This window comes from Gopherus flavomarginatus, chromosome 8, assembly GCF_025201925.1.
Source record: "Gopherus flavomarginatus isolate rGopFla2 chromosome 8, rGopFla2.mat.asm, whole genome shotgun sequence".
NCBI lineage: Eukaryota > Metazoa > Chordata > Testudines > Testudinidae > Gopherus > Gopherus flavomarginatus.
Window position 1 is genome coordinate 37,149,796 of NC_066624.1, and position 16,735 is coordinate 37,166,530.

At 38.6% G+C, this 16,735-nt stretch overlaps 1 protein-coding gene across 8 annotated transcripts in view; it reads left to right on the forward strand.

The window, feature by feature from the left end:
• Positions 1-16,735, forward strand: part of DIAPH2 (diaphanous related formin 2) — an 879,031-nt gene that overhangs the window by 620,682 nt on the left and 241,614 nt on the right. The gene's annotated exons all lie outside the window — the stretch shown is intronic.

The window sequence follows — 16,735 nt, forward strand, 5'->3', positions numbered from 1 at the left end:
GCTTTTTGATGTGTGTGTTGACTGTGCAATCATACTGTCGCTATTATTAAAGCTTATTGTAGCTGTTTCTTTTCTAATACAAACTGTTGTTATACCATGATGCTATCTCTTTTGAAATATGATTGTCTGTTGCCATAGATACACAAGAGCACAAAGTGATTGCTTTTCTAGCAACAGTGAAGAAAAAAATTACAATATGTGGATTAGTCTAATTTTGCAATATTATTAATGAGACCAATCATAGGCCCTGTACCATTTGTGTGATAAGGAGCTCCTGGCACAGGGACCATGGCCAGGATGCCCCAACGCTCTTGTGATCCCCAACTCCATAGGCCTGTAGGCAACTAGTGAAAGTGGCTTCTCTAATTTGTGTTGTTGATCAGTTCAGTACCAGACCTTGAGCCTAACTTGATTGTAGCTGAGGATCTGGGCCATCTGATGTGTACCTGGTATTTCCCCTTTATAATTTGCACATAAGAACAGTTGCACATACAGTAATGTGGATGCAAGTCACATCTAAAGATATAGTGGAATTTCCTAGATTAAACACAACTTATAAATCATTAACTAGTCTTTTTCTCTGTATATTGGTAAAATAGAAATATGTAATGTAAAGCACGTGAGAAAAGGTAGAATTCATGTACATTTTGTAAATTGAATTTGCTTGCTAATGTTATCATGAATTGTCACATGTCCGCTGTATTTAGGAAAATTCAGTCTTGAAGTACGCTGCTTTGCTTTGCATGAAGGAAAAGGAATTAATTTGTGCCTTTGTTTAGTGTGTTCAGAAATGGAATGAAGGGCAATCATGTTTTTTTAAAAACTTTAATTTCTGATTCTGTGTATTTATATAGAATGTGAACATATTTTATTTCTTCATCTATTTCACCATAAATGCACAAGCATAGTTGTGGCCTAAAGTGAATTGGTCCCACAATATGGTGCCCACAGTTCATAAGGTAAGTGTTGCATTGCTGGCACAAAACAAAGGGAACAAGTAATGATGGGTGGAAAATTGCAATTGCAACAGTGGAAACAAGGTTTGAAAATCAAATCCAAGGTGGTGTGATGATATAGTAATAAATAATCTTAATAATCGGCAGATAACATTTTTTATTTTAACCTTTTTGAAGGAGAAATACTGAATGATATGTATGTCTAACTTAATTATAAGTGTTTCTCAACTCCATTTTTGCTAGTCAGATTCTGCCCAATATCTGTGCTGGTCTGGCTCTCTGACCATAGCGTTTTGGACACCGTATTTCTCTTATGCATATATTGTATATACAATGGATATGATTTATATGTGTACTTCAGTGGGAATTAATTGGACTCAGGAAGTTACGAGGGAGTTTTACATAACCAGTTTTTTAAAATATGCATTTTTCCTTTCCACTCAACTTTGAGGTGGAATGAAGTGAATATAGGTCCTAGTGTGAAAGTTTCTTTTCGTGGACGCAAGTGTGCATACATAACTTGCTGGGCATGGGACTTAGGTATTTAACTCCTGATATAATTCTGTTTAATTTACTGATGCCCAGTTTTGTCAGGGTATCATGAAGTTTGTTCACTATAAATACATACTCTAAGGAATGAGGGAGATTCATTTCAAAAATCTGTTTCTTTCTCAGTATTTTAAGTTGGCTTCTGTGGGCCAACTATACAGTCTGCAAGGATAAGCCCTTAAGAGAAGTTGCACAGATGAATTTGGTGTATTGTAATTTTGTTCTAAAAGTAATTATGTTGTTTTAATGTCTTTTATATATAAATTCAGACAGAACATAAAAAGCCCTATTTTTCATCAAGTTTAAATGCATCAAGTTAAGGTAGGTAATCTACAACTAGAAGGGAGGTCTTTCAGAAAGTCAAGTTGCTATTGGAAAACTGTGAGTGGTTGAGATTTGCAGTCTTTTAGATCTCACTACTCTAGAGTCAATTTTTATGTTTGAGAAAGTCTTATTTTGTTTTTAAAATAGGCATGATTCATAGAAACAGCAGCAAAATTGTTATGCAGCAGACTGGATCAAATTCCTGATCAATCATTTGACGTTTAGCACAATTGACAGTGGTTGGTTGGTTGATTTAATGTATTTTCTCTTCTTACCTGGCACTGGGGAGGAAATGAAAGTTCCCAACAGTAAAAAGCGAACTGGGAGCTCTCTGATATGGGACAGCTGTAATTCTGCATCAGGTTCAAAGTGTTTATCTGTGGAACTAAGACTTCTGTGGGCTGTTGCTATGTTCGGGACATACTACCTTTATTGTAATTTTATATGGTCAGCATTGGGTTTAAGTACTGGAGGCCTGTAAAGCAAGAATGAAAGAGTTATTTCTTCAAAAGACATTTGACTTACTTTTGGTTAAAGATGCGTCTTAACTGCTAACCTAAGCTTCATATCCACGCCATCGTGTAAAGAAAACAAAACTTAAAGACGTTCATTAGCACTTGCAAAATGTCTTATTAGCGTTCTTTACTGCTTCCAGGCTTTTTTCATGTGATCAGAGTGTTAACTAACTTTATTTTATTTTTATTTCATTTTTAGTTGTGGTTAGATTTATATAGGCTTACTTACTTTATTTAGGTATTTATTTATATTACACTTATGCAACAATGAATAAGACGTTATGGTTAATTTTCGTTCCGATAAAAACAGATTTTAATTTGTACATTAAATGAAATTCCTTCTTCATTTGTTTACTCGACAAAAACTAAACTTTGAAATAATTTGATGAATTTGTATTTTCTGTTTTTGTTTAATGTTTTACGAAGTAAGTTGTGCATAGAAGTAGTCTCACATGTTGCCGCTTTTGACCATCAAAAGAGTAACTGCTGTGTTCTGAAGTGTGCTTGTAGCTTAGGGTTGTTTGAACTGTCAAGACATTTTCTAATGATGTTTGTAATGCTGAATGTATAGTTTTGAGAACATCTTATGAAAAAAGTACCTTGGGGCTTCCAACGTCGACCACACAGTCCAGTCATGTTGCAGACTTGGTCACATCAAATGTACTGTCCTAGCAATGACATTAGTTGCTGTTTTCAGCTTCTCGCATGTTTAAATGTGTGAGCTTTATTATGTTCATGGCTGCTGAAAATCTTACTTTTTTCTATTTGCTTTCATAGGCCCTAAGTTTGCTCATGTTTGCCATTAATTGGAAACAAGATCAGACCCTTCTTCCTTGCACCCTTTTTTGTAAATACTATTTATTTCCCCCTCTAGCATTCTTTATTACCTTTTGCTTCTGTACTTTGACCCATCCCATATTCTTTCCTTTCTGTTATTCTCCCGCTTTGAATTTCTTTTTTCTTTCTTTAGTCCCTATGATGCTTTTCCGCTTATTGACTTAAAATGTTTGTTTCTTTCATAACTGCTGCTCCCCTCTTAAAATAACAGACATTTGGTGGAGGTCCTACGGGGTAGGGGAGGGAGGGTTGGCACATTAGGGTATATTTTAATATTTATATTGGCAAAGATGTTTTGAGTAGTCCGCCCAGTTTTTGCCTTCACTGTGTTTGCCATTAGCAAGTGATCATATATATAAAAAGTGTATGTGCACGTATTTTTCAATTTTATGAGTAGAAAAAGACACAACATAAACAAGTATAATGGCTCAATTGTTTCTATGCAAATATAGACCGTATATAAGGCATTTGCAACCAAGTTGGAATAGCTCCACCATGATTCATTGGTGGTGATAGAATCCAATAACTCTGCAATTCAGTTAGTAGCAGTAGTACCACCACAACTCACTGGTGGTGATAGAATCCAATAACTCTGCAACTCAGTTGGTAGCAATAGTAGGCTGTGTATGTGGACTAGCTGGAGATGGTATATTTTTTCAGTATTCTTTTCTGGCCCAGAGTGGTGGAGGTAGATATGTAGCATACTCACTCTTTCCCTTGGTCTGCCTAGTCTTCATTGTGGGAGCTGCAGTGTGTCCCCCTAGGAGGACAAGATAATAGTGAAATAGAGACAGCTGAGTCTTCCCTCTTGAAACACACTTTTGCATGGGAGGGGATGGAAACCATGCATATGAATCTCTCCAAGTGATCTGCAAAGTGAATCATGAGTGGATAATCTGAGCCAAAGTTTGCATGTTCCATGGATACAATCTTCTTGGTCAGATTAGTAGGATTGTTAATGAGATCATATACCTGAATGAAACTTAATATATGGAGGAAACATGCACAAGCACTTGAAAATGCAGAGTTGCACTGCTAGTCATGTTTGGAAAGGATTTACAGGTTAGTTTATGGTTTTCTTTAGATTTTCAACATTTGCGTTATGGTGTGGATCTTATCTGTTGAGAATGTATGCAGATGCAAACTAGTACGTGAAAAGAAAAGCAGGCAAGTACAAAGTGCCATGTTCATAATAAATTTGAGCATAGGTGAGGCAAGGGAAACAATATAATTGACCAGACTACGTGGTCAAAATAGTTGTTAAAGGCATATTTATAAATAAATTTAGTCAGCTCAACGTCAGCAATAAATAACAAATGGCAAGCACAACTTTTTTTAAGGGAAAATGTTTTCAACAACAAAGAATAAGAAATATCAAAGATTTTTCTGTTTACTGTAATGTGCACATGTGCGCGCGCACACGCGATGGTGGAAAGCGCAGAAACTCAAATGATTTGAAATATTTTCTTTGTAAATTAGCTAAATATCCTGTAATGCAAACATTGCTATGAAATGTATGTAGTGTAGAAAATAGAGAAATAGCCTGCATAATTCATTGATATGCCAATTATATCCCTCACAGTACAGGACAAGTTTTGAGATAATATACTTTTATGTAGCCATCTCCATTCACTTACCTGCAGATTCCAGTCAGTCCCACTTCAGATAGTTAGGTGGATGTGGTCAGTCACATGAAATGTGAGACTGGACACATGGAACAGGCTTAAATATAATATAATAAAAGAAACATGGATCAACATGAATAAAGCAGCCCAAGGTGGAAGTCTTGATAAGGAATTTAATTGCACATGATTGTGATTTTCTCTTTATCTAAAGATAATGTTAAAGATTTTCAAAGTATCCTGACACCTCTGCACTAAATAAAGCTGCTATTGTAAACACACTTCTCTGGTTGATGATGGCCAATCATATGATAACCCATTAGACAGAAGGTAAATAATGAAGGAGGAATAATTTTCCTCCATAGCTTTAAAATACTGTTAAGAAATGCAGTGACTTTATTTGCAGTTACTTTAAAGTGGTGTCTGTCTTTCTTCTTGCCATGGCATCACTTTATGGACTGTTACCTTTGAGATGTAGAATTGCTCTTCAAGAGAATTTTGAATAGCATTGCAAAGAGGCATAACAATATTATCAACAAAGGTTGCTAGCCAAGAAAACACAGTGAAGAGAGCTCTTTTTGGAAAATATTGAATCAGGCATGTTGTATTTCTTAGAAATCTTATTTAAAATCCTTTCAGAGACCAGCCCCTTGGTTTAAAAAAAAATGTTTAAGTTGATGATCTTATTGCAATTTGTGGGTGTGGGCTTTTGTTGTTTGTCATGCATCCAGGTGGAATTTTCATGTGATTCCTTACTAGCCACATCTGATGTCTCTTGTTAAGATCTATGCCATATATCCTGGAATTATACTGTCCAGCTTGTTTGGATCAAAATACTGCATCAGTGACATTTTAGAAAGCACTTATGCTAATGTCAGGCTGCAGAATGCCAGAAGTACATAAATTACACCATTCATCTTTGTCTGAAAAAATGAATGTAATAATAAAATTGTTAAACAATTATTACTCTAACAGGCTGGGAGTGTTTGCCTGAAGTATCCCACCCTCTTTGCAGGTGTTAATCCTTTTGAGGAAAGGGCTAACTGGATTAGGCCAACTCACCAGGTCAGGTTTCTCATTATCTTACCCAGATATAAGAGAGGTAGAAGTGGGTATCTAGAGAGGAGGTGGTGATCAGTCCTGAGAGAGGTATCCCACCATTAGGCAAGACTGGGTTGAAGGATCGAGCAGAGCTCTATGTTGCTAATTTATTTGTCAATAAAACTAAACCCCAAGCTGATGATTAATTTTATTTTCACTGCCCAGCTGATGGATGATATGTTGGAACCTGTTTACAGTTTCTTGTGAACAAGACAAATTTCCCTGTTTTCCCATTTGGTTTTGTCCCATATTTGTTTTTGGTGATCATATACACTCTGTGAATTAAGATCCCCAAGAAGCTAATGAAAACGGGACAGTTATATTTGTGTTGGTATATCTTTGAAAAAGCCGCATACAGACTGAGCTATGATGGGGCAGAAAAAATGTTATGGACATCCATTCAGGGCTTCTGGGGAAGGTGAAGTTACACTGAGACAAAGTATGAATTGTTTGCTACTTTGGTAGGGTACATGTGCACACACTAAATAGTATGGTGAACATCTTCAGGGTGTATTTCTTTGTAAACAAGGTGTGAGCAGCCAGTCTTTGTTCAAATTATCATCAAAGATAAGATCATCATTATAAGAACAAGGGACACTTGAGGAGCAGTGTAAGCAGGCCGACAATATTGCCCAACACCATATGTTGTAGGAAAATTGACAGACCCACCTCCAGTGTTCATACAAGAACAGACAATATCGCCATGCTGTATATAGAAGGAAACAGTAAACCAGTCACCAGAATTGTCAAAATATGCATGGGAACATACAACTGGTAAACGAGCCAGCTTTGCAGAATGGCTTTCAAAGCATTCTGTAATGCAGCCACTGGCACAGTCAAAACCCACATGGGAGTGCACAGTGAATTGCAGCCCAGCCAGAAGCCTCTACACAGTAAAATATCAAATAAAATTCATCTGATAGTCTGAGAAACAGGCCAAGATTCATTTTAATTTAAAAAAAACTTATCATTCACCAGTGAGCAGAGCAGACTTGAAAAATATAAAATATTGCATGATAAAAATTTTGATAAAGTTTCCTTTATCAAGGGGGGGATGGCTCAGTGGTTTGAGTATTGAGCTGCTAAACCCAGCATTGTGAGTTCAATCCTTGAGAGGGCCATTTAAGGATATGGGACAAAAATCTGTCTGGAGATTGGTCCTGCTTTGAGCAGGCAGTTGGACCAGATAACCTCCTGAGATTCCTTCCAATCCTGATATATTCTATGATTCTTGGATTTAGAATTACTTGGAAAGGGGAAAAACAAAGACTCTGTTTTAGGAAAACATGGCCACCCAAGTCAATCTCTAAACACAATATTATTTTCACAATTTACAATGTAAGAAGAGCAAAAAGAATATAGATAAACAGAAAAAGTTCTTCCAATAGAAGGAATGCAAATGTATAGATAATAGGGCTTGTTTTTTTTCTAAAATGAAGTTTGTTCTTACTTTAACTGCTACTGTTCAGATTTTTTTTCCAGAGCAATGTTGTTGTAGCTGATTATTTTCTTTTGTTAGAAACGAAAGTGGTTCTGATACACAGCAGTATTTAAAAAAAGACTTGATTTGTTTTTATATATATATATATATATGAAATCTTACAAGCTGCTGAAAGATTACATTTTTTTCCAAAGGAGTATTTTTTTAATCAACCTAATACCAGTTATAATTGATGTTAGTTTTTATAATGAATTAGTGAAAAAATGGGGCAGACTTGTGTGTGCATGTGCACATACATTTGCAAGGAGATTCAACGTACTGCATTATTAAGTGTATGGTTGTGACGGGGATTCCGGGGAGCTGCACTGAGGTTACTAAATTAGGGTGAACTGCAAAAAATGGGAAAGGCAATCCCCAAAGCTGGTGGATATTCCAGTATTTAGATTTACCAAACCAGCACAAAACAGCTTCAATAATACCTTACTGGTTACTCAGAAGCCAATAACACAATTCTCTTCAAACAACCCAGCCTCAGGGCTCCACCCAGACATCCAAGTCAAAGATTATCTTATTCATCATATAAGAAAGTTCTCCCAATTCCAAAGGATCGGACATTTTATCTCCCAAGTTAATGAACATTCCAGATCTTACCCAACTACATGCTTATAGCCAATTCTTATCAACTAAACTAAAATTTATTAAAAAAGGAAAGAGAATGAGTGTTGGTTAAAAGATCAGTATACATACAGACATGAGTAGAATTCTGAGATCAGATTCATAGTAAAGATGGTGAGCTTTGTATTGGCAAAGAGTTCTTTCAGAATTAGTCCATAGGTTGTAGTCCAGTGTTCTTACTCAGAGTGATCCAGATAGAACTGGAGATCTCAGTCTTATGACTTAAGCCTACCCTTCATGAAGCATCAAGCAGATCTGAGATTAAAAGGATCAGGACCCAAGGTGGTTTTATACCTTTCCAAGCCTTTTTTTGACAGCTCGGAATCCTTAGGCGAACAATAGGCCATCGTGGAGACTTTGATGTAGACCTATTTCCTAAGCATTACTGGTGATTAGCATAAGGTAATTTATCCATAAAGCAGTTTATCACAAACGTTAACGAGACTTATGGACAATGACACTATTTGACCCAAGATTGATCTAAATGTTAATATTCCCTTTTGATCTCTGAATCCATTGCTATAGTGATAGACAGGAACTGTCTGTTTACATGGCTAACATCTAACAAGATATAAAAAACACATACAATTAGTATCACCTCTGATTCTCTAACAGTAGAGGTTTTGCATTTCAAAGTTCTAGCCTATCTAACATGGAATGGCCCTAATTACCATTCACATACTTTTCTAACGTGTCTAAAGATTGACTCTGGGTCATTTAGCCTGTGTGCCACTTAACCCTTTCTATCGACACTTTTCTTGACTCACTTTGTATAAGATTTGTTGCAATTACATAACAGTGGTAGCAACAATGATTTGTATGGTCATATTCTAATTAGATAACATCACAATAGTCCAAATCATTCCCTTTCACACTTTTTTGGGGGGAAATTTGCTGTAAATACGATGTGGCCATCAATCTGTTTATGGTAAGGAGTACAGTCCCACTGAGTTCTAATACTTACCTGGTCCAGTTCTCCTAATAATGTGGAGTGGCAGCAACCTAGATATTGGGAAAAGGGAAAACTAGGACCAAGGGAGTTCCTTGCATACTCTGTTAAGTTGAGAGGGAATTCCTGAATCCCTTTGGGAGTCTGACTCACTAAAGGGAGCTGTGGTGCCTTACTGATGAGAGTGCAGTATTTATGAAAACAAGGCTTCCAGAGAGAACCTCTCTCCACTTCTCCCTTAGGCAGAGTGGAAAATCAAGGCTCACTACTGAAGTTTGTTTCATCTGTCGTAGAATTTGACTCAAACCCAGCAGCTATCAGGATTCACACTAGTGTGCCAAAAATAGCTGTGTGGATGTTGTCACCAATGGAGGCTCAGACTAGCCACCTGAGCTCGGACCCAGGGGAATGTGTGGGATAAGGGGAGGGTCTGAGCTCTGGTGCCTACATGAGCTTCCAGCAGACTGCAGCATCCACACAGCTGAGTTTAGCACTCTAGAGCAAGCCCTTCTAATGCAAGTCTGTCTGCCTGGGCTGGAAGCCTCACTCCCAACTGCAGCGTAGACATACACCTTGAACTCCTACCCCACAATACTGGCAATATTGTTCTATTAGTCTTGTTACAGCAGCAGAATTCATGCTGAAACAATCAGGATCCGTGTATGGGCAGTTTATCATGTTATGTACTATTCTGTGACGTGCGTGTGACATAGGGCAGAGCAAAGGAATAGATGTCTTTTCTAGTTGATTCACGCCCAATATAAACCAACATAGGTTGCCAGTGTTCGTCCCCTGGGGGCTGCATGGTGCATAGCCACCTTTCTCTTTTTCCCACACACTGTAATGTATGGTGAAGAAGATCATATGACATCTGCAAGTGTGTATTCAAACATGCCAAACCCACGAAAAAAAGTCAGAAATTGGGTTTGTTTTTGGCTTTATTGGCTTATGAGTTGCTTGTTGGCTAGTTTTTTTTGCTTGTTTAGCTTGTTGCTTGTTTGGCTTGTAGCTTGTTGCTTTTTTTTTTTAATTAGCTACCAGGAATGGGGGGCAAGCAGGGGTAAGCAGAGAAGAGAGTTGGGATGCACAGCAGGCTCACCACAGTTCCAGACTGCATGCTGGAGGATCTAGTCACATAGAGCATAGGAGTTCTTAGGGACTGGCTTGTTTTTGCCTTGTTTTGAAATGGGATTAGCTTGATTTTTGACTTATTGTGAAAGTCAGGGTGCTTATTTACCATGTGAAAGTTGGTAACTGTGGTGTATGTGTGCATGTCTGTATCTGAATACATATATACACTACCCATATGCTCCTAGAACACCACTGTTAAGTTTCTCTCTTCTGTCTTAACATTTTTCAGTGCTGTTCTGCACTAATTAAGTAGGATTTGGTAATATTCAGGCCATCTAGTCAGGAATGCGTGGTTTATTCCTCCTGTTGAACAAATATTTTTCATACTATGTTTATAAACATATTTGTTTTATGATTGACAAGGATATTGATCCTTCCTCATGAGCTTTCCAGGTATCTGATTGCTGACCATTTATGTGCAGTATTGTTAATCAATGTGCAGATATACAAATACTTTCTACAGTTAGTGGATTTACATTCAGGAGATTTTTACTGTTCAGTGAGTATGCATTGCATTCTTTGCTTGTGCCTAAGAGCACAAATGTTTCCCACAATCAGCATCTGTAATTAAAGTCAGCTTCACAGCAGCAAGACTGTTCTTTTTCCTAAGCTCAAACTTCTTTCCTCTTCATTCATTTGCATCCTAGATTAATTCAGATTCTTTAACAGAAAAGGAATCAAGTGTAGGTTGTTTCATTACAATAGATTTAAGGCATTTGAGAAGAATTGGGTATTATGAAATATAGTTCCTTTAGAAATTTTAATGCACAACATTTTAGCCCAGTGAAAATAAGGAACATTTGTATCCTAAAATGTATCTCTTCCGTAATGTGTTTGAGCTCTTTGTTTAAACATATAACACTGATTTTTAATGGTTAGAGTCTGATGATTAGAGTAATAATGTCTCTTTTAACTGGGATTTTAGAATAGCCATAAAAAGTAGATATGACAAAAATTGTTTGAAATGTAATCTACATAGGTTCTTTCCATTTCTGCATTATAGTAACCTTGATGAGCTGTCTGTCCACCACAAGCGTCTGACAAAGTGGGTATTCACCCACGCAAGCCTATGCTCCAATGCATCTGTTAGTCTGTAAGGTGCCACAGGACTCTTTGTTGCTTTTTAGAGATCCAGACTAACATGGCTACCCCTCTGGTACTTGTCTTTCACATAGCTATTTTGTGTTGTGTATGTCCCTTTTTTAAGACCTGCAAATACACACCACTTAGTTAAGACCATAGTTAGGTGTGTACCTGAAGAAATTTAAAGAAAAATGGTTATGCATCTTAAACAACTATGGAACTGAGATGAAAACAAATTCATCCACTGTTTTCACTAAGTGGTTACTCATTAACAAAGTTGGTGGACCCAGTAGGTCATTACATATATTTGAATTTTATGATAACGTTTAAAAAATAGATCCCATTCAATGGATGGTAATGACTAACGGGATTATGATAATACAAATAGATATATAACAAAAATATTGGAATTTGACCATTTGTATGTCAACATGTTTTCAAACCCTTAATTGCTATGCTATTGAAAGTCTCATCAAAGAGGCCAAGGATCAGATGGCATAGAGACTTAATTACCTACACATCCTTAGAAAATTGTCCTCCAAAATAAAGTAGAGACACATTGGTTGATCAAGTGACATGTCTTGTTCCTTGTCCTTGTTGTTAGATGGATGTGTGAGGAAGCTTGTTGCTACCCAAGCTAAACCTGTGGTATGTAAATAAAGATGTGAATCTAGCACCTTTCTCAAACATTAACTAAATACATTTTATTTAAAAAACACTCTCCTCCCTCTCCCTTCACCGCAATGTCATGTCATCATTCTCCTCCTATTATATTCCAGAGCTTACACAATAGCTTACTTTAGAAATAAAACAGGATCTTTTATTATGAAAAGTTATTTTTAAATGAGTTCTCTTTGCTTCTTTTTTTAAAAGACAGGGAAAACCCCACATAATAGGATGTGCATGCAGTTTAAGAATGTGTGAGAGCTGAAACATTGTATATAGTGCTGCAGTTGGAGTTAGTTTTTACAGTTAATTTACAATGCATGCTTATAATGGATACCCCAACAGATGCCAGGACTTCTGTTCTAGTGGCTGCCTCTGTAAGGGTTCGTCTACATTTTTGACCATTAAAATACATTTTTGAACAGGATGGGTAAAATAATGACATTTCATATGGTTTACGTGTGTGCTTGATTTTTAAGTATGTGCTGAGGTTTGTTCCACAGAAGTTAAATGTAAGGCCTTTGTTACAATCTCTAGTACTGGCTAGTCCTTACTATGTTCTGTACTGTTGGTAAATCTTTTAGAAGAGAGAGCTGAGTGTACTTTTTCAAGTGTCCCTATCAATTCTCTACCTTTGATGCACTTTCAAATGGAGATTTTCATTAGCAGTGTCTGTTCAGCCCTAGCATGCACTGTTAATAACTTGGTGCCCCTTACCGAGGTTATTTCAGGCTGCATGGGTGATCCACCTTCAGTTCTTTCTCTTCCAACTTAGTCAGAGATGCAGCTTCATGTATGTGCATTTCATGTGCCTCTGATACTTGCTGACTTTGGTCTAGCTTAAGTTTATTTGAGTTTTTAGTTAGTGAGTGTGTTAGTTATTTGGAAGACTATTTTATTTCCTCCCAGGAGGTCCTTCCTAAGAGGCACATGCACAGTTCAAACACTGCCTTACCTGTAGAGAGGTCCTAAGAGGAGGAGCTCCATCTCAAAAGGACCTTGCTCTCTGAGCAAGTGAACAACTTCAGAGACTTCAACCTTGAGGAATGGTACTGCGAAAGCAAAGCGCTCCTCTGGTACCAGAGTCAGGTGGGAAAATCCTATAGCTCTTCTAGGAGTAAGCATGGCTCTGAAAAGGCTGTGGTACTTTCTAGCAGAGATGGTCAGAGCAAACACAGAAGACCACTATGGTCTGACTTAGCCCCTCTCCTGGAACCCCTATAGGGTTCTTTGGTACCATGTCAGACTAAGCCTCCATCTAAGTCAGTGCCTTCTGCGAAGTACTCAAAACCCTCGTTCTGTCCCGCATTGACAGGCATACCATTCTGTCTGTCATACCATATAACTCCACTAGGTGCCACATCTCCGCGCAGTACTTCAAGACTTTAGGTATCCGAAGGACTTATCGGAGACTGCTGAGTCAGTCTCCACTGCTTGCAAATACCCAGCATCTCTCTGTCCTGAGAACCACTAAGTCTCAGCCCCCTTATACATCTCCAGTACCATCTGATTCACCTCACTTTTCGGTCATAGCTACCCCGTTAGAGGAAGAAGAGGTCAGTAATGGAGACCTCCCTTCAGTATCATCAATCTTTGTCCAGGATTCTCCTATGTACTCACTTACAAACTCCCTTTCTTGAAAAGACTGGGAGGATTTCTGAGGAGCTCATCATTCTTGGTGAGAACAACCCTGGATGGCACCGTTTTCCCCATATGGTTCTCAATAACCACATTGGGACCCCCGGGCAGCTTATCACCAACTGTTCTCCAGGACCCTGACCCTCTCCCATTGAGATGATAGGGAGACTCAGGGTTCTCCTTCCTGGTACACCACTCAAGTGGAGGATACATTTGAGGATCAAGAGGCTAGGACAGACAAATAAGCTGCCCATCGGGCCACCATCTTGTCCTCATCACTAGATGACGCAGTAATGCCTTCTCCTCTGTCTATCACCAGTGATATTTGGCAATTTCAAGACCTTATTAAATGGGTGGCAGACTCCCTGTAGATACCTCTCGTGGAGGCAGAAGAATCATTACATGAACTGTTTGATATTCTTCACTCTGCTACACCTTCCTATCAGTGAGTCTCTGCTGGAACATGCAAAAATGATTTGGCAAACCCCAGACACACTAATACCTATGTGTAAGACAGATGATAAAAAGTATTATGTTCCCATCAAGAACTCTGAGTTCCTATTTTCCCACACTACACCCAACTGTCTGGTAGTTGATTCAAAGAGTGAATGGGGCAAAAATAATATTGATGTAATTCAATTCTGTGCAACAGAGATCAGAAGCATCTGGATCTTCTAGTGAAAAAAGTCTCTCATCTGCAACCTTATAATTCCACATCACAAATTACCAGGCACTGGTAGCCAAATATAACTTTACAAATTATGTAAAATTTGGTTCTTTTATTGAACTCTTTCCTTCAGACCAAAGGGAACAATGTCAGGGTACCATTGCTGCAGGACAGTTACTGGCCAGGAGCCTTTGGAAGCTGCAGATATTGCAGCCCATTCCATCTCCACAGCAGTGATGATGCACAGGGCATCCTGGCTCTGGTTGTCAGGATTCCACAGAGAGGACCAGAATACAGTAGAGGATCTCCCATTTGATGGATTGAAGTTTTTTGCCTAGAATACCAAATCATTACATTCTCTTAAAGATTTCAGGGTCATTTATTCATTGGTCATCTACACTCCTGGGAGCAAAAGAAAATTCAGTAGATTGCAAATGGCTCCAAAATCCCACCCGATGCAATTCTTTGGGTTTCAGAGACCAATGGAACCTCCAAGAAAGAGACATAGGCTCCAGATAGAGAGATTCTAAGCCACCTGATACAATTTCGCAGCCAACTTCATCTTTGAAGCAGCATTTTTGATGAGATGGTTGAGGGTTCAGCTCACTCCCTCTCCTTAATCTGTCAGCTGCAATTGTTTGCCTGCTTCCCCCAATTTGGAGTCTGACTCTTCAATTTCTGATAAGCATGGGAGTGTATCACCTCGAACAAGTGGGTGCTGAAAGTAATATCAGTGGGCTACCCCTTTTATTTTACCTCCCTCTCTTCTCCTCATTCCTCTTCCTTGGCCCTCTCCAGGTACCCCTTTCTTGAGCTCTTATTGAAACAGGAAATGAACTCCCTGCTTTGTATCAGAGTGATAGCGCCAGTCTCCTCTCAGCACAAGGGACAGGACGTCTATGACTTCCTTGTGCCAAAGAAAAACCATTGGTGGAGACAAGTCTTACATTTAAGACTCCTAAACAAAAATGTGTGGTCTTAAAAGTTCAGGATGGATGGGGACTGACATCTATAATTCCTTCTCTAAATTCAGGGAATGCTTTTCAGCTCTCGACCTGCAAGACTCATTCTTCCATGTACACCTGTCGCACAGAAGGTTCCTTTTGTTTTGTCATAGGCAAGGATCATTTTCAGTACCAGGTACTCCCATTTGAACTACCATCAGCTCCGAGATCATTCTGAAAGGTTCTATCAGTAATGGCTGCCTGTCTGCATCGTCAGTTAATCAGAGTATCCCATACCTCGACGATTGGTTGTTCAGGTAAGTTGTACCAAGAGGTGTTGACCACCATACAGAAGACACTATTTTCTGCTCTTGGACTTAGATTGTCAGTTGAATGTGGGAAAATCCATACAAACTCCCCTACAGAATGTACAATTTGTATGGATTCCTTAGCATGCAGGGCCTTCCTTCCCATGGACAGATTCATAACACAGTCAAACCTTGTCAGAACTATTCAAGGGAGCCTTCAGTCAGAAATAGTCTTCAACTTCTAGGTCACTTGACATCTTGCACTTTTTTCACAGAACATGTGAGATTATGCCTTCGCAATTTCCAGGAATGACTCAGATCAGTTTACTTGCCGAAGAGACACAGCCTAGACAAACAGGTGTCAGTTCTTCAATAGGCAAAACCCTCACTAAACTGGTGGAAGCACATAGCTGCAGGAATTCCCTTCCTTCAACCAATGCCAATGTTAACCATAACCACAGATGCATCTCTGTTAATATGGGGAGAGCACCTTGATGCTCTCATGGTACAGGGCAGATGTTCACCCTAAGAAATCACCCTCCACAACAACCAATTGGACAAAGAGGCCGTTTTACATTTCCCCAGCACCTCTGATCCTCAGAATGGTTAACAAAGTCAGAAAGGACAAGGCCAGAGTTATCATAATTGTCCCGATGTGGTTGAAGCTGGTGTGGTATTCTTATCCGCAGTTCACCTAGCAATTTTGTCCATCGATAAATCTTCCAACCGCTTTTTTCCTAGGATGCTGGTCAGCTGCTGCATCTAATCGGAGAATTCTCCACCTCATGGCTCCCCAATGGTCCGTTTTGGTAAAGGTACAACACATATTTCTTCATAGTAGGAAATATTCTGTCTGAAATACTTAATTTCAAAAGTGGAGACTTAGCCACTTGAGCAGACTCCAGGAAGTAGTTCCTTAATCTGCCTTGCTTCTGCTTGTTGTCGATTACCTGCTACAGCTAAAACAAAAAAAACAAAAAAAAGAGATCGTTAGTTATCTCAAGGTTCATTTGGCTGCTGTAACAGCTTTTCATTTCACAATTGAGGTGTTCTCGTTGTTTGCTTACTCTACAACTGTAAGGTTCATGAAAGGATTGGGAAATATTTTGATCCCAGTTTGGGACCTTACTTCAGTTCTTACAAGTCTTATGAAACCTCTTTTTGAACCAATGGTGACCTGCTCCTTACTGAATTTGTCTGTGAATAAAGCCTTCTTAGTGCCTATTATATCAGCCCACTGATTCTGAGAAATTGGGTCCTTAATGGCAGACCTTCCTTTCACTATATTCTACCACGGCAAGATTTCCTTCCTGCCACGCCCCAGTTTCC